This window comes from Dromiciops gliroides, chromosome 2 (genome assembly GCF_019393635.1).
Source record: "Dromiciops gliroides isolate mDroGli1 chromosome 2, mDroGli1.pri, whole genome shotgun sequence".
Lineage (NCBI taxonomy): Eukaryota > Metazoa > Chordata > Mammalia > Microbiotheria > Microbiotheriidae > Dromiciops > Dromiciops gliroides.
In genome coordinates, this window is record NC_057862.1 from 187955264 (window position 1) to 187974693 (window position 19430).

The following is a 19430-nucleotide window of genomic DNA, read 5'->3' on the forward strand; positions in this document are numbered from 1 at the left end:
TTGAGAGGTGAGGTTGAAGTGCATGGAAGGACCCTAGTCTGTTTCTTCACTCCCCCCTCCAAGCACACCGACACGCACACACCTAGAACATTCATCCTTTTCCCTTTATAGCTATTTCACATGGAAACTCATGTGTGGGAGCACCATCCTGCAGCAAACTGCTCCTGAATCTTAATTGGATGAGTCAGTGACTAAATACAGATTAAGTCGTCCCCCCCTTTTTTTCTTTCTTAAGATCCACCTATAAGGTACTTAAAAAAGAGTGGGGGTGGGGAGAGATGCTCAACAATTTTAGGATGAAGTTAAGTAAAGAGAAAGCAGAAGGGGATCTATTTGGGCTGTTTCGTCTATGTTTTAGACTTAGATTTTATAACTCTATCAATGAGATAGACTCCAGGATTATTTTTCTTTGAATGGTATCCCTTCAGGACATTCTTGTCAGCAGACCTAAAAGGAAGCTCGAATGGTTTAACAATATTTACACTGCTGAACATGTCGATGATCTCATTCATTAACTTTTCTTTACAAGCTATCGTGGGTTAAGGCTGTACTTATTTGGTCACTTCTTCTGTTTGCCAAAGTAGTATTTTTGACATTTAAATCTTTTAACAACTCATGCATGGAGATTTGGTGATGCAGTGAAGAGATAGATAGATAGATACTTAGATATTTTGGGGGTGGTAGGAACTGAAAATGCTTAGCGAAATTTTTTCATCTTTTTCTTAAAGTTCGCCTTTTGCCCAATTTTTTTTAGTTCGATTTTTATTTTGTTTTCAAGCAGAAGAAATATTAGGGTGGGAGAATTGTCGTTAAGACAAATTCCTTTAAATAAAATATGCATTCCTCAGCACAAACCTCTTGGAGAGAGGATTCTCGAGCTCTTAAAAACCTTGAGGCCTGTAAAGCACGAAATAGCTTGAGAAATAGCAAGCAGCAGTCTGGAGGAAAAAAAAAAGCTCACGCTTCTGCTTAGCGGGTGTAGAAGGTGGACTGCTGCAGTGTCAGTGCAGCCAAGAAGCAGAAGTCGCCGCCATGTTCTCTTCGTCTCTTTTTGTGAATCGCTCTTATTTGCATAGCACAATCTTCATTCATAAAAAGTAATTAAACCACCACCACCTTGGACATTCTGAAAGCATTTGTCAAGGAAAGAAGTATGAGTTTGCTGGGCGGGTGTCTCCAAGAAAATATCTGAATTGAAGAAGTAAAGAGAATTTGAAGTTTTAGGTCAAATTTTTTTTTTAAACACACCAAAAAAAAAAACCCAGCCAACCACCCCTGTTCACTGCATGTTGACACAGTTATGTGGGAAATATCAGTTCGGGGAGGTGCTGGCATCACGTGATCTACTCCATTCATAAAATACCTGGCTGTCCATTCACAGTGCAGTGCACTGTCTCTCAGCCTTCAGCAGATTAGACCTGTTTTGAGACAGACTCAAAAGATCTTTTTCAGGAAATGCTTCTGGAGGAAAACCATCGAGCATCCATTTGAGGGTTTTGTTTTGTTTCTTTTGGTTTTTGGTTTTGCTTGGTTTTTTTTTTGTTTGTTTTTTTAATGTTGGAGGGTCTGCACACAAGCAATTTAAACAAAAACATCGATTTGAATTTTAGGGAAGGGGAAAGGCATACTTAACCAAGGCCATGTTTTTAGATGAAAAAATAATTTCCTTTTCGGTGATAGTTAACAGAAAAGTAAGTTATAGAATTTGGATTGACATAAATGTATCTCCTGTAATGAAAATAGGAATTATTTTTAGGCTTCTGGAGGACAAGTGGAGAGCATAAATAGTATTATGTATTAATCAGTTGGTTATATTAGTGTTGACAGTTCATATAAACCAACGAGTAGTCTCATTTAATTTTATTTCCAAATTTGAATGAAAAATAATTTGATTTTCAAACTTGAAATATTTAAGTTCTAAGTATTTAACATTACATATTTTAAAATATTTAAGCCATGTAATGGAAGAATATTTAGAAGTTACAACATAGGTATTAAGTCTTGTTAGAATTCTACTTTTGCAAACTTGACTAGATCTATAAATAATGGATAAGGATCATCTAATACAGATGTTAATAGGACAGAAATAACACTAAATCATTCCATATTAAAATGAGAAACATGTTCTGTATCTTGATAATAAATCTGGAGGTTTTGTATTCTGCTTTAGAAAAGTATGTATGCTTCAAGTACATTTTTTCCCTATAGTTACATTGAGTGGCAATGAGTAAGTTAATTATGATGTTGTTTTTCTAGAATGTATTTTACCCTCTAGTAATCTAATTGAAAAGTTGTAGGTTTTCTTTTAGTTAAAAGGACATATTCAAATGACTGAATATGCTCTCTATATTTAACCAAGGAAAATTTAGGCATAAAGGCCAAAAAAAGTGTTTAAAACCTAGGGGTTTTTGTTTGTTTGTTTGTTCTGCTTTAAAAAACAACAATAAAACAAAACACTGCTTTGAGTTACAGATTTCATTATTTAGGGGAACTTTAATAGGTATTTAGCCAAGGAGGCCAAGGATTTAATCACAATAGGGAACCATTCATTTAGAGTCTTTTCCTTTTTGCGTAGATCTCAGTTTAACCTGGTGGGGGTGGGAAACCCATATCTCTGGGAAACCTTTAAGCTTCTCTAGTAAGAATAGTGCTAGGTTGTAGTCCAGGCCTCTAAAGGCCTCATTCTGCGATTCTTTCATCAGATATACCATGCTACTTCGATTTGGAGTTGTATTTCTAGGAAAGGATTGGTTATTTTAAAAATTCTTAGTTATTGAGTATTTACTGTAAGTAGAAGGCATTGTGTTAATAGCAAGCCAGATCTGAAAGAAAAGGGTTACATTGGGAAAATAAGAATGATCTTAGATTTTGTCTTTTTATTATAATCACACCTAAAATTCAACTTTCTGATTTTTCTTAAATGATAACTAGAAACCTGTGATGGTGTGTGTAAATGGATTCTATGGAATAAAACATGGCAATTTTTCAGAATAGAGATTACAGTTGAGATACTTGAAGCATTAGAAAAATCTGGCCACATAAAATTACAAGTTGGTAAACATAAATTTTAAAGAAATTATTTAAAGTAATAACATTGAAAAGTAAAATGTTTTGCTAATTCATTTAGAAAATTCCATTTTGATTTCCTGGTTTATGTAACAATTAAACTTTTTTTGGATATGATACATTTCCCCTGTTTTTGTCAGTCTGGTATTCACAGAATAAGATTTTTCCTCAAAGTTAGCGGGGATGTTAGGCATTAGATTATCAGGTATAGTATAGTCAGGAACAATGTAGTTTTGTTAGTCCTACATTTCCTTTGATAAAAGAAATTCTGTGGAAGTTGTACATAATGTACAATTGATTAAAATTAAGTTTCTCAATATAATGTACTTGGTAGCCTAATCCAAGTAGCTTGAACCATGTTTTCTAAAGCAGACATTTTACTTGAGGCATTATTGTGTTTTGGAAAGAAAATGCTGGATTTGGATTCAAAGGACTCAGATTTGAACCCTAGCTCTGTCATTTAATAACTGTGACCTTAGGAAAGTCCCATGACTTCTCTGGCTCTCAGTTTCCACATGTCTTTGATGAGGGAGTTGGCCTGAATGACCTCTAAAGTTCCCACCAGCTCTAGAACTATACTCCTATGTTCTATGATAGTTCCTGCATTTTATGCAAGAAAAAAATATTTTCCTTTAGAAGGTCTGAAGAGTAACTGAAATCTCTGGGGAGTATTTAGTGATAAATCGTCATTAAGTTCATGCTAATTTAAATTCATATTTTTCTAGTTTATTGTAGGGTATATTTTTAAAATTGCTACAATTCAGTTTTCTTGTGTTCAAATCAGTTTGCATCTTCACATACATAAAGTGCTCACTATCAAGGTTCCAAACAGTTGATTGATCCTATTGTTATGTTATGTAGCACTGTGCTAGATCCTGGGGACAAATGCTTGCTTTCCAACTCTTGGATAGGGAGAGAGGTGTCTAAAAAGGCTTTTATTTAATTTTAAAATGATGGTGAAAGAAAGATCACCTTGCAGTTTAGAATCAGAAATGGTATTTTGCTTCTGTAGATGTGCCTTTTATCAATAATGGAGGGCCTGTATGATGGTCTACCTCATTCTCTAATAAAAAAAATAACTTGTGATCCACCACCCACTCTACAAAAATGATTTGTTAGATAAAATTGTAATAATTAGGCATGTACCTCATACTTTTGGGCGAGGGCAAAAAATGTTGAGCTGTGTTTCCCACAAAGAGCATAAGATAGAAGAGAACTCTCTGCCTTGCCTCTTTCCTCTTGTGATATGCCCAGACTTTGTATAATGAATTGACAGCTATGTCTAAAGACTGTAAGTTTGTCACTTTCAAGATTGATACCCTTTTTAAAGAGCTTCCAAATCACAGGATATTGAAGCTAGAAGAGAGGTTAGGTTTGACCATTTAAAGGCTACCAATTGTTGGTAGCAAAAAAATCAAAACGAGGGAAAAAGGACTAATGTCTTCATTCCAAAGATCTGTAGCCTTGGTAAGCTTGGAATTTGTCAAATTTTTTTCTACTTTGGGATTGTGGAGGGGAATTCCTCTAGTCCCTACAAGAATAAAATATTAAAACTAAAAAGTGGTACTGTATTCCTCACTGACCCCAACCAATCCTTTGAGCTTACACAGCTCACTTATGGCATAAAATGTACCTGTTTGTCCCATTGACAATTTCTTGATACTTTATCTGTTTAATAGGTTGTGGGGGTAGTTTGGAAAGGTCATTGTAAATTGAGGTTAATAGTACTTCCTCTACATACCTCAGGAGAGATGTTTTGAGTTAAGTACTTGGTAAACCTTAAAATACTAAGTTGCCTTCAAAAATGAGATATTGTGTGATTAGTGAGTGGCATAAGGAGAAGTTATCTATCATCTATATTATTTTAAATACTATTAATTTTATATGAGAACATTTTTTGTAACAAGTTAGTACTTAATTTAGGGCTGGACACTAATAAAATTTTATTTGCAATAGATTTTAATTGCTCTCCCTGCCTCATATCTCCCTTCTCCAATCCATCATCTACACACTTGCCCAGATTATAAAATGTAAGTCTGACCAGGTGCTCAAGAGACAGCAGCTAGGTGGCGCAATGGAAAGAGCTCAGAACTTGGAGTCAGGAAGAACTGAATTCAAATGCAGTTTTTGATACTAGCTATGTGACCCTGGGCAAATCACTGCTTGACTCAGTTTCCTCAACTGTAAAAAGGGGATAATAACTCACCTTTCAGAGCTATTGGGAAATGCAAATGAGATAATACTTGTAAATTGCTTAGCACAGTGCCTGCTACATAAGTGCTATAGAAATATTTATTCCCTTCCCCTTCAGTGTCTCCCACATGTCTCTAGGACAAGGGTTCTTAAATTGAAATCTGTGGACCCCCAAGGTGGGGCCTTTTCAGGGGCCTATGAACTTGGATAGGAAAACAGTGGCATCTTAATTTTTACTAACCTCTAACAGGTTAAGTTTAGCATTTCCTTTACTTATTTACAACATTATTCTGAGGAATCCATAGGTTTCACCAGATTGCATGACATAAAAAAGGTTAAGAACCTCTGCTGTAAGAACAAACTAGACTCCTTTATTTGTTATTTAAAGCCCTTGGCGAATCTGACTTCTGTCTTTCCAAGCTTATTCCCATTACTCTCTTGTATATCAAACAAAATTGTCTGTTTGCTATTTTTAGTGGACAACGTTCTACTCTTTCCTCCTCCTACCCCATTACTTTTTAGTTTCCTTATACATGAACTCCTCACCAATAGGGGCTGTTTCACTTTTCCTTGTGTCCCCAGCATCTAGCTCCTTTAATTGTTCAGACATTTAGGCAAATTTAAGACATGGAAAAATGTAGTAAGTTGATTGAATAAATAATTTGAAGTTAAAGACTGAGCTAAATATGGGGGAAATTAAGGTTTATAATTAAAATTCAGGACTTTTGAGTCCTGTTCTTTTGGACCTAATAGAGAGAGAGAGAGAGAGAGAGAGAGAGAGAGAGAGAGAGAGAGAGAGAGTTGTATATGTATCACATTGGATATGTGTAACAAATGGAGAACTATCCAGCATTATGAATATAGTTATTGGCTTGAAAGAAGACGAATAAGAACTGAATATAAGTGAGCATGAAGAGCTGTTAGTTGTAAATAGCAACATGAGCAGTTCTGAGAATATTTTAACATTAAACTACTTTCCATACCTCATTTATTGCCACCAAGTAAAACAATCAGAAAAAAATATTTTTACTTTTTCTGCAGTTTACTTTATCTGAGTTCCATAGCTTATCTGTGCAATTCATAATTCTTTATCCAGTAAGAGATGCATTTAACTCCTAAAAAATCAAGCATGATAGCTAGAGACATAGACTTTATCTGCTATATTTCACTTTAGTACTTCATTGAAAAATGTTTTACTAAAAGTGCATGTCACTTAAGATGCTAGAATTTTTAAAAAAACAATAATATACATTTATATAGTGCCTTAAAATTTTACAAAATATTTTCCACAACAATCCTGTGAGGGTTGATAGTACAAGCATTAACCTTATATTAAAGATGAGGAAAGTGAATCTCAAATGAATGATTTTTCTATGGGGGACATCCCAGAAGTGTTGGATATGAGATGTTTGTTTGTTTGTTTGTTTTGCAGGGCAATGGGGGTTAAGTGACTTGCCCAGGGTTACACAGCTAGTAAGTATCAAGTATCTGAGGCCGGATTTGAACTCGGGTCCTCCTGAATCCAGGGCCGGTGCTTTATCCACTGCGCCACCTAGCCGCCCCCATGGATATGAGATTTGAATCCAAGACTCCTAAATTTGGTATTCCTTTCCATATCATGCCTTCAATTTAAATTTAATAAGATGCTTTTTTGGAGTACCCCTTGATCTGTTTTCCATATCCTCAAATCATGGGAGCACTAAACTAGTCACTTTACCAAACATTTTATTAAGTAAGCATATACAATGTAGAAGGCACCTTACTAGGTGCTAGAAATCCAAATAGAGATATAACAAAGTCAGATTTCAAGATCTTGGGCTAATGAAGGACTTACTGTCTAATTATAGACTTATGTTTGTTTATTTTTAATATTGTTTTTTTATGTTGAGTTCCAATTTTTTTCCTCCAATCTCTCTCCCACTCATTGAAAAGGCAAGCAATTATACATGTGAAGTCATGTAAAACAAAGATTTTTTTTTTAATGAATTAATGTAATTTAACTTTGAATCACTGGCCTGGGAGCTAAATTGAGATAGACGGAGTCTGAAAGAAAAGTATATTTTCTATATTTCTATTATATGGGTCATGCTTTTCGTTGGGTTTCTGAAGCTTATGTTCCATATATCATCTCTATTCCTGAATTAGGAGGAATAACTGATGAATGTTTTCTTGTGAAGATTTTAAAAAATTCTCTGCAAGGCATTCTGCATTAAAATATTAAAAGTTTTTCCTCACCTAGTTCTTTTCATAAAACCTCAGAGCAGGAGCCACAGAGTGCTTCCAGTTCAGCACAAACTTGGACAAGAATCCATCCCATCTACAATATAAGTTACAAATGGTTATCAGATCTTTGTTTGAAGACCTTCAGCGAGGGGGACATTCACTCATGACTCTCTCTTTGAGAAATCCATTATCTTCAGAAGCAGTCTGTTATGTTTTTTGTTGTTGTTGTAGTTGTTGTTGTTTTGTGGGGCAATGGGGATTAAGTGACTTGCCCAGGGTCACACAGCTAGTAAGTATCAAGTGTCTGAGGCAAGATTTGAACTCAGGTACTCCTGAATCCAGGGCTGGTGCTTTATCCACTGCACCACCTAGCTGCCCTTAGTCTGTTATGGTTTTGGCACACTTGTCATTTTAAAGTTTTTCCTCAAGTTAAGCTTAAATTTATTTCTTTGCAACTTCCATCCATTGTTTTTACTTCTTCCAGGCAGACAAAGTCTAATCACTTTTCCACATGACAGTCCTTTAAATATTTGAAGACAGCTATCATTTCTCCCCCAAAAAGTTTAATCTACTCTAGGCTAAATATCACCAGTTCATTCTCCCAACCCTCATGTGGGCATGATCTCGAGACCCTTCACTGGTTGGTCCATCACATTATCACAAGTCTTTCTAAATGTGCCTAGAATTGAACAAAACATTCCAAATGTGGTCTAATGAGAACAAACTACAACAGAACTATCACTGTCTTCCTCACACACACTATGCTTCTTTTAATGCAGCCTACAAATTGCATGAGTTTTTTGTCCATATTATCACTCTGTTGACTTTTATTAAGCTTGCAGGGTACTAAAACTCGATATTTTTTACACTAACTGCTATTTAGCCATGCCTTCCCAAATTTCTTCCTATGAGACTGATATTTTTAACCCCAAGTGCAGTATTTTACCCAGAAGACAATTTCAGAGAAACCTGGAAGGACTTGTATGAACTGAAACAATGAAGTGAGAAGAATCAGAATAATTTATGTAACTAAAATATTGTAAAAGACACCTTCAGAAGACTTAACACTTTTTTTTGTTTTGTTTATTTCTTACTAGTGTACTTCATGTCTATTGATTCCAAATCTGGGTTGCTTTCTTTTTTTTTAAAATAATAAACATTTTTATTAAAAGTTTTGAATTCCAAATTTTATCCCTCCTTCCCTCTCTCCTCAAGCACCTCCCTTAGGTGATAAGTAATCAGTTATAGATTATACATGTGCAATTAATTAAATAAAACATTACCATATTAGTCATTTTGTATAAGAAAACTTGAATGAAAGAAAGTGAAAATAGCATGCTTCAGTTTGTGTTCAGTCAATATCAGTTCTTTTTTTGGAGGTGGATAGTATGCTTCATCATTAGTCTGTGAGATTTAAAATTGGATATTAGATCATAAATCTCCCCTACTTAACCCTTCCCTTAATTCATCTCCCAGACTAGTAAATGGAAGAAGCTTCTGGTTTTCTAGATAGAGCCTTTATTGTATATAAGGTGTTGTTGATTAGAAGGATAGGAAAACAGAAATACAGTACAAATCGTCTTAAATCTAGGCTGTCTATATTCCTTATAAAAACTCACCAAACCGATTTAGGCCACCTTTGGAGTGAGTCAGACCGTCTGTGCCGCGCCGCCCGGAGTCCCGCCAAGCCGGCAAAAAAGGCTACTCCCGTTCTCTCCACCCCGGAAGTCAAAAAAACCCGGCAGGCAGTCTGACATGCGCAGCAGGCGCACTGTACCTGGCAGGCAGTCTGACATGCGCAGCAGGCGGACTGTACCCGGCAGGCAGTCTGACATGCGCAGCAGGCAGACTGTTCATCTCCTCCCCAAAAGGGTGGTCCTTGAAAAACTGGCGTCTTTCACTTATCCTAACCGACTGTTAAAAACTTTCATATTTTACCACATTTCCCCCCTTTGCTTCCTCAAGAAACGGAATGTTTCCTTGATGGAACAGTAAAAAGAATATAATAACTTTTGCTGACTAATAATATGCGAACAACAATACAGAAAAGGAAGAGAGGAAAGTTTTGTCCAGAGGGGCGATTTTTTTTTTTTTCCTCATGAACCGACGCTTTGACATTAGTCTTGCAAAGGGAGAGCCTCTGCAGAGAGTACATGTTACAGATAGTATATAACAGAAAGGAGATAGTAAAAGCTAATAAAGCAAAACAGTTCATATAAAGTCTCTGAGTTCTCTTGTCTTCTTGAAGTGGTAAGATGTCATCAGGAGGAAACTGGATTCTGGTCTGGAAAACTGGATTCTGGACTCTGGTCTGGAAAGCTGGATTATCTTCTTTAACTGTTTGAATTGCTGTATTTTTAAAACCTTAGCATAGCATTGTCAATGATCAAATTAATAAATTCCATTACATTCCCTCCTTTATATGGTTAGACTTGTAATAGAGGGTTGAGGTAGTTATGCAATGTGTAACACTTTTTACCACCATGTGTCTGGATCAAAGCCAAATTTAGTATGTGTTCATGACACCTGAAAATGTTATGGAAAGGTTATCATACCATATCTCATGGTTCTGAGACAGCCAGTGATTGTGCTAGGCCACAGGTGAATTCAACTGAGTGAGATAAAAAGATAAATAAGTTCAGTTAAATTAGGTTAAATTAGGAGGGAGAGAGGATGAATACTGGACTGTGCCTAGTAATTGTGCTCTACATAGTCACCATCATAAGCAAACCATGGACTTACGTATACCTGTCTCTCCTTTTGTTGCACATATATTCTCTCCAGGGCCTGCGTCAGAGTTCACAGCAAGTTAGTCTCTGAAATGATAAGTTTCCATATTTCTGAAATCTCATTAATTTCACCAAAGACAATATGATGGTAAAAATGTGTGCTATGCTGCATAACTGAGAATATATTAGTGATATATACAATAATTCCAAACCATACCCAGAGTATAATGACATATAAATAATAAACGAATGTAAATAGCTGATTATATTAGACATTGTTACATAATCTTCTTTTAGACATTATTACATAATCTTCTTTTAGCAAGTAGACCACATCATCTTATACATGAATTCTCTGGTATAACAGTAGCAGATACTTAAAGTGGTGATTAATTCATCAAAAAGAAATAAGACTTCAATTAGCAAGATTCAATATTCAATGTTTTCAGTGAGGTATCAAGCAATTTCTGGTACTTTTTAGTTAAACAGAACAACATACAAGAGAAAGGAGAAAAATAAATAAATAAAACAAAACTCATTAGAACTCATGGTTCTCTCAAAAAGAAAGAGTAAATAAAAAAAAAGAAGAATTCTGGTAGCTTCTGAGGCCCGATAGCCTCACCCACAGCATATACTTAAAATGTCTTTGAATAATCACTTAGTTTACAAAATTTAGTTTTAAAGAAAAGCAAAAGAAACAAAAGTAAAAAAAAAAACCAAAGCAAAACCAAAAATAAAAAATAAAAAGCAAAAGATTAGCTAAGCACCCTTTTGTGCTCTTAAAGAACTTAAAGGTGCAGTCAATTCCAGGTCTTTTCAGTGCCTTTCAAAAGTCAAAACAAAAACAAAAAAAACCCAAAAATTAATAAAATAAAAAAAAAAAATAGTTGAGGTAGGCCAGAAAACTAGGCCATGTACTTCAGTGCTTTTGCCTGTAGAAGGAAATGCTTGTTAAATTATAAGGTATTTAAGCTGCTAGAGTTTGGGGTATGCCACATTGTTTTAACTGGTTCCCCAATTCTCTGCATGCCAAAGTGGCAGGGGTTTCTGAATTGTCATTGATCTTTCTAATGCTGTCATAATGTTCTTTATGGTAGAAAATGTGGAGTTCTGTAGCATCAGTTTTGTCTGTGCCACTGATTTTCAATAAAGGCTGATTTAATTGATGAACCACAACATTCAGCTGATGCTGCTTAGCAAATGCTACAATTGTATCATTTCCTCCCCACTTTCCAAATTTCTTTAATTCATCAACATATTCTTCAAAAGGGGAGTCATTTACTATAAAAGACTCAAACTCTTGTCTATGGTTAATCATATAAGAAGCAGCTTCTTGTCTGTGTCTGAGATGATTTCTACAGTGACCTTCTAGCTGGTCTGCTAAAGCCCTAAAAAGGCAATTTCCGTCTCCTGATACTTTACGAAGACTGAGTCCCAAAGCATTTAACTGATCAGTGGGATTCTTAAATGGGAACTTCCTGTTTCCTCTGAACTTTCTTTGCTCTTTAACAGTTGCTATCGTTAGGGTTTTTACCTCTTTAGCGTCTACCTCAGGTCTATCTGAAATCTCTTCACCTATGAATGGTGCAGGCTTTATATGAGAGCAATGAATCCATGAGTCTTTTTCACCAATTTTAATGGCGGTAGGAGTTGTCAATAATACCTGAAAAGGTCCTTCCCAGGCAGGTTGAGTTCCACTGGTTCTCTGAAAATTCTTTACATATATTTTATCTCCTGGGTTGAAGTTATGCAATGAAAAGTCTAATGGTCCTGCCTGGACCACAGCTCCTGCCTCATGGAGTTCACGTAGCCTGGTCTGTAATTCCTGTATATAGGAAGCAACAGAAGTATCACCTCCCACCAGTGATGTATAAACTGGGGAAAAAGTTTTAGCTTGGATAGGAGGGTGACCAAAAAGCATTTCATAAGGAGATATATGAAGTTCTCCTCTTGGTCTACTTCGTAGATAGAATAATGCCAATGGTAGAACATCAGGCCATTTCAAATGGGTTTCAGTACATAATTTGCCAATCATACTCTTAAGCTCTTTATTCATACGTTCGACTTGGCCTGAACTTTGTGGATGGTAGGGCGTGTGGAATTTTGGAGTCACTCCCAAGAAAGAGTAGATTTGGGATAAAATCGAATCAGTGAAATGTGTGCCTTTGTCAGAATCGATGCGGGCTGGTGGGCCAAAACGAGGTACTATCTCTTTAAGAAGAATTTTGGCAACAAAGGCAGCTGTGGCTCGGGGGCTGGGAAAGGCCTCCACCCACCGAGTGAGCTGATCAACTATAACAAGGCAAAATTTATAATGTCCTGCTTTTGGCATAGTAATATAATCAATTTGTAAGTGCTCAAAAGGTGTATATGCTAGAGGACGCCCTCCATAAGCTTTGACCTTAAAAGCATACTGATTATAAGACTGACATGTGGAGCAGCCCGAGCAGATTCGAGATGCTGTATTAGTCACACCTGGTGCTATCCAGGTTCTCTTAATAGAGTCTACAATGCCTTGTGTACCAAAATGGCCTTTTCTGTGAACAGAGAGGCATACCTGGTGGTAGAATTTCCGGGGAAGAAATGGCTTACCTTCCGGAGACACCCAGATGCCATTGATCTGTTTCGCCTTAAATTTCTTTTTCCACTTTTCTACTTCAGAATCGTCATAGGTTAGGTTGGAAGGAATATCCTCAGAAGGTGAAAGGTTAAATACATGTTCAGGAGCTTCTAATGCAGCAAGCTTGGCTGCAGAATCGGCTCGTGCATTTCCCTTTGAAACAGGATCACTATTCCCTGTGTGGGCAGGGCAATGTACAACGGCTAGGGAAGAAGGCAGTTTTAGGGCATCTAAGAGGTCCTTGATAAGGTCCCCATTGGCAATAGCCTTGCCCGAGGATGTTAGAAAGCCTCGTTGACGCCAAATCATACCAATAAAGTGGCATATGCCAAAGCCATATTTCGAGTCAGTAAAAATGGTGGCACTCTTATCTTTAGCTATATTACAGGCCTGTGTAAGAGCCACAAGTTCAGCAGCCTGTGCACTAAAATGGGAAGGCAGAGAAGCTGCCCAGAGGGTGTCATAATCAGAAACTACAGCAGCTCCAGTAAAACGGGTTCCCTCTCTCATAAATGAGGAACCATCTGTATAGAGGACAAGATCAGGATTTTCTAAAGGTGTATCAAAAAGATCATCACGGGGTTTTTCAGCCATATCAACTAAAGAAGCACAGTCATGCAACGGTTCCCCCGAGAATGGTAAGTTAGGGAGTAGTGTTGCTGGATTAAGAACTGTGCAGCGTTTTAAAGTGATATTCTCATTACCTAACAGGGTTATTTCATACTTAGCCAGCCTTTGATCTGAAAAGGCTTGTGTCCTGTGACGTAGTAAGAGAGCCTCCACTTCGTGAGGGCATTGCACAGTTAGAGGGTTACCTAGGACCAAATCAGAGGCTTTTTCTACCAAAAGCGCTGTGGCCGCCACTGCTCTAAGGCAAGGTGGCGCTCCAGCCGCTACAGGGTCCAGCTGAATTGAATAGTAGGCTATAGGACGTTGGTTAGGCCCCAGTGACTGAGTCAGGACTCCAGAAGCCACCCCCCTTTGTTCATGCACAAAGAGAGTGAAAGGCTTACTATAATCTGGCAGTCCTAGGGCAGGTGCTGATAACAAGGCCCGTTTTAATTCTTTTATGGCTGAGAGATGCTGGGGATCCAACTGTAAACTGTCTGGAACAGAACTTTTTGTAAGAGCTATGAGGGGTTTAGTAATTTCACCAAAAGAGGGTATCCATTGTCTACAGTACCCAGCTGCTCCCAGAATGGCTCTCAACTGCCTCTTAGTAGTGGGGGCAGAGAGTTGTTGAATGGCCTGGACTCTCTTAGAAGAGACAGAGCGAGTTCCAGCAGCCAAAATAAATCCTAAATATTCTACCTGGGGCAAACACCATTGTACCTTTGTCTTGGAAACCTTGTGTCCTCTCTTGTGCAGCTCCAGCAGTAAGTGACGGCTATCTTCCTGACAAATTTCAGCATTAGGAGAGGCCAAAAGTAAGTCATCTACATATTGTACTAGTGTGGAGCCCTTAAAGGTAATAGAGGCCAGATCCTGCTGTAAAATTTGGGAAAATAATGTGGGACTGTCTACAAATCCCTGTGGGAGTCTAGTCCAGGTCCACTGTCTATTTTTCCAGGTAAAAGCAAATAAATATTGGAAGTCCTCATGTACTGGTATGGAGAAAAAGGCAGAGCAAAGGTCTACCACTGTGAAACATGTAGATTCATAGGGAATTGAGGAAATTATCATAGCCGGATTTGCGACTATAGAATGTCTAGGAATAACATAATTATTAATCGCTCTAAGATCTTGCACAAAGCGATAAACAGGTTTACCATCTGGCCCAGGCTTGGGTTTTTTAACTGGCAAAATGGGAGTATTGCATGGAGAGTGATGACATGGAATAATAATACCCTGGCTTTTCAAAGCCTCAATTATAGGGGTGATCCCTTCTATTGCTTCCCTAGACAATGGATACTGTGGAATGGAGGGGGGTGGTCCCCCCTTAACTTTAAAGGTAACAGGCATGGCAGACTTAAGGAGCCCCACCTCATTAGGGGATGAGGCCCATAAAGACTCAGGAATGTCAGAGGGGATTTTGGATACCTCCCCTGCTGTTCCTTGAGCTTCTGTAAGTAAAATTGGTAATAAATGAACAGTATCCTCTGGCAATTGTAAGGAGACAGCCCCATCTGGAGCACAAGATATGGTTGCTCTAAGCTTGCAAAGGAGATCACGACCTAATAAATTTACAGGGGCATCAGGCATGAGTAAAAATGAATGTTCCACTGTTAAGGGCCCCATAGATACCATGCGAGGATTCAATTTTGCCACTCTCTGGCTCTTTCCTGAGACTCCCACTACATTCAAAAATCCTACAGGTCTACACCCAGCATCTGGTTTGCTTACTAATACTGATTTAGAGGCTCCTGTGTCTAGCAGACAATCATAATAAGTCTCCCCCACTTTTAAGGTGACATGTGGTTCATTACTCTGGGGAGGTGAATGGACTGGCACAAGTGCATTCAAAAAATCTGGATCTGGGAATATATGGCTTTCATTATCTATGTTCCATTCCTCCCCAAGACACCATCATTCCTGTGTCCTCTTCTGAGGGGGGTCTTGGTTACCATTATTCTGGTACTGCCTTTCTGTATTCCTCCAAAAAGATCTATTTCTATTTTGATTTCGCCTGTAATTAGAATTAGAATTTCTTCTCCAAGTCCTACATTCTCTCAATTCATGCCCCTCCTTACGACAGTAACAACACACCTTAGTGTCCTTGTTCCGGTGTCCACATGGCTGACTAGGAATCGCTGGTGCCAGAATGCTCTGTTTAGGGTGATCTGGATCTTCCTCACGTGAGTCAAAGACATAATTTGCAAGTTCCTTAATTCTATCTACTGAGAGATTTCTCCAGTCTGGACATTGTTTCAGAAAGTATCTGCGTATTTCTGGCAGTGAATTATAAACAAATGTGTTGAGAATGATACAGGAATCTCTTAAATCTACTGGATCCAATCTGGTGTACTGTCTAGCGGCCTCACAAAGTCTATCATAAAATCTGTTTGGTCTTTCATTAGCCTCCTGAGGTAGGCTTAAAAATTTCTGCCAGTTTTCCGGTTTTCTAGAGCAAGATTCCATTCCCTTCAGAAGTGTTTCTCTAGCATCTTTTAATCTTTGGAAATCCCTATCATCATTATAATTCCACTCTGGATCCTTTAGAGGCCATTCCACATCGGCCTTACCTTTCGCAACAAGGGCATTTCCTGCTGAGATAATATCTGTAATCTCAGTTGGGGACAGTAAAGTTTCCAAAAGGCAAGTAACATCAGCCCAACTGGGTTGATATGCATTAAATATAGTCCTTAACTGTGAAATTACAGTGTTTGGATTTTTCTCAAAACTAGGGATGATTGATTTCCATGCGCTCAAGTCACTTGGTCTAAAGGGGCTATATTTTCTGACTTGAATTGGCACTCCCTTCTTACTATGTTCTATAGCTTCCTGCAGAGGGAGTAGTTTCTGCTGATCTGATTCTGAACTTGGATCATCTCTAGTAGAAACAGCCATTTTGAGGTCTCTCTCCATATGTGAGAGTTTCCCCCACATCATAACAATGATAATAACAAAAACAATGATAATAACAAAAACAAAAAAAAAACAACAAAAAAAAATAAAATCCTTAGTCGTATGAACTATGGATGTGGTATTAAAAGGTATTTCAATTGCAGGCATAAAATTTCTACTTATATTAAACGTATTTTCCCAAAGATTCTCACGTATACTATTATACAAAAAACTTTTTGCTGCCTGAATGAGGAAAAAACCAATAATGTTATGAAGGACCATTGAATAAACTATTCCTCTAAGTCGGGATGTTATGCTGTCCCAATACATTCCGATGAGAAAAATCAAAGGGATGGTAGAATATTCGAGCATCTTGCCCTTTAAACTGGGCTGGCTTTTCTGTTTAAAGCAAGACTTTTAGAGGCTTAAAGTCTTTAAGGGAGATTAGACAAAGGGAAAGTCCGCGGGGGGGGGGGGGGGGGGTATTTGGAAAATCCCCCGAATTAGCCGGCTTATGGCCAAACTAGGGAGGGTGGGAGGGTCCTTAAGGTCCCTTCGGGGTCGCCAAACTGTGAGATTTAAAATTGGATATTAGATCATAAATCTCCCCTACTTAACCCTTCCCTTAATTCATCTCCCAGACTAGTAAATGGAAGAAGCTTCTGGTTTTCTAGATAGAGCCTTTATTGTATATAAGGTGTTGTTGATTAGAAGGATAGGAAAACAGAAATACAGTACAAATCGTCTTAAATCTAGGCTGTCTATATTCCTTATAAAAACTCACCAAACCGATTTAGGCCACCTTTGGAGTGAGTCAGACCGTCTGTGCCGCGCCGCCCGGAGTCCCGCCAAGCCGGCAAAAAAGGCTACTCCCGTTCTCTCCACCCCGGAAGTCAAAAAAACCCGGCAGGCAGTCTGACATGCGCAGCAGGCGCACTGTACCTGGCAGGCAGTCTGACATGCGCAGCAGGCGGACTGTACCCGGCAGGCAGTCTGACATGCGCAGCAGGCAGACTGTTCATCTCCTCCCCAAAAGGGTGGTCCTTGAAAAACTGGCGTCTTTCACTTATCCTAACCGACTGTTAAAAACTTTCATATTTTACCACAAGTCCTTTGAGATTATCTTGGATCAATGTATTGCTTAGACTAGTTAAGTCATTCACAGTTCTTCATCAAATAATATTGTTGTCACTTTATACAATGTTTTCCTGGTTCTGCTTACTTCGCTATATATCAGTTCATACAAGTCTTTCCAGTACTTTCTGAAATCATCCTGCTTGTCATTTCTTATAGCACAGTGTGTTTTGTTTTGTTTTTCATTTATTTAGAATTTGATTTCCCCCCAACTTAACTCTTTATCAACACAGTAACTGACAATGATTCCAGAAGAGCCATTTTGAAATATGTTGCTTACCTGCTGACAAGTAATGGTCTCAGGGTGCAGATTGAGACATATGTTTTGGATATAGCCAATTTGGGACATTCCCAGTACGAAAAATTGTTTTGTTTGTGCATATTTGTTAGAAGGATCTTGTTTTTCTTTTTTCAATAGGGGATTAAGTAGGAGGGAGAAAATTGTTTTAATTTTTATTAATTTTCTCAAAAAATTATCCAGAGCACATAATTAGAAGCAGTAAGTGGAAGTTCCCAACAAGCAGTTTTAGGTTTGATGTAAGGAAAAGCTGGATTATGGAGAAAGCAAGGGAGTTCCAGAAAAACATCTACTTGTGCTTTATTGACTACACTAAAGCCTCGGACTGGGTGGATTACAACAAATAGTGGCAAATCCTCAAAGAGATGGAAGTATTGGAGCATCTTATCTCCTGAGGAACCTGTGTGTGGTACAAGAAGCAACAGTTAGAACCAAACATGGAACAACAGATTGGTTTAAGGTTGGAAAAGGAGTATGACAAGGCTGAATATTGTCACCTTATTTATTTAACTTCTATGCAGAATACATCATGCTAACTGCTAGGCTGGATGACTCTTAAGCTGGAATAAAAGATGTTGGCAGCTCATCCCATCACTTCCTGGCAAAGACAGGGAGAAGAAATGGAAGCAGTGTCAGATTTTCTGTTGGCTCTTGGGCTCACAAATCACTGCAGAGGGCAATTGCAGCCATGAAATTAAAAGACTTGCTCCTGGGGCAGCTAGGTGGTGCAGTGGATAGAGCACCAGCCCTGGAGTCAGGAGTACCTGAGTTCAAATCCGGCCTCAGACACTTAACACTTATTAGCTGTGTGACCCTGGGCAAGTCACTTAACCCCAATTGCCTCACTAAAAAAAAGAAAGAAAGAAAGAAAGAAAAGACTTGCTCCTGAAGGACAGTCATAGCAAATCTGGACAACTACTAAAAAGCAGAGATACCTGGCCAGCAAAGGTCAAAGTCAAAGCTATGAGTTTTTTTGAGTAGTAATGTGTGCCTGTGAGAGTTAGATTGATTATAAGGAAAGCTGAGCAGTGCAGAATTGATGCTTTCAAACTGGTGCTGGAGAAGATTTTTGAGAGTCCCTTGGCTAGGAAGGAGGAAGAAATTAATTCAGGCTATTCACTGAAAGGTCATATACTGAAACTGAAGCTTAAATACTTTGGCTCCATAATGAGAAGATAGAACTCATTGGAAAAGACCCTGATGTTGGGAAAGATTGAAGGTAAAAGGAAAAGGGGACGGCAGAGGATGAGGTGGATAGAAAGTGTCATGGAAGCAACAAACATGAACTATGAACTTGGACATACTTGGAGAGATAATGGAGGCTAGAAGGGCCTGGCACACGATGGTCCATGGAATCATGGAGAGTCAGATACAGCTGAACAACTAAACAAAAACAACAAGGAAAAGCTTTCTTTTCTTTTTTTTTTAAAGTAATAAACATTTTTATTTATAGTTTTGCGTTTCAATTTTCATCCCTCCTTCCCTCCCTCCTCACCTCTCCCTATGGTGGTAAGCAATCAGATATGGGTGATACATGCATGATTAAAAAGCTTTCTTTTCTAACAGAGATACCCGAAATTGAAATAGGCTGCCTTGAGAAGTAATGGGTTTCCTCTAATACTGGTCCTTAAGGACCAGGTTTCAAGGAAAAGGCTTCCTGATC

At 38.1% G+C, this 19430-nt stretch overlaps 1 protein-coding gene across 1 annotated transcript in view; it reads left to right on the top strand.

Moving 5' to 3' along the window:
• The window catches only part of SPRED1 (sprouty related EVH1 domain containing 1), a 148337-nt gene that overhangs the window by 425 nt on the left and 128482 nt on the right, over nt 1–19430 (top strand). The window lies entirely within an intron of this gene.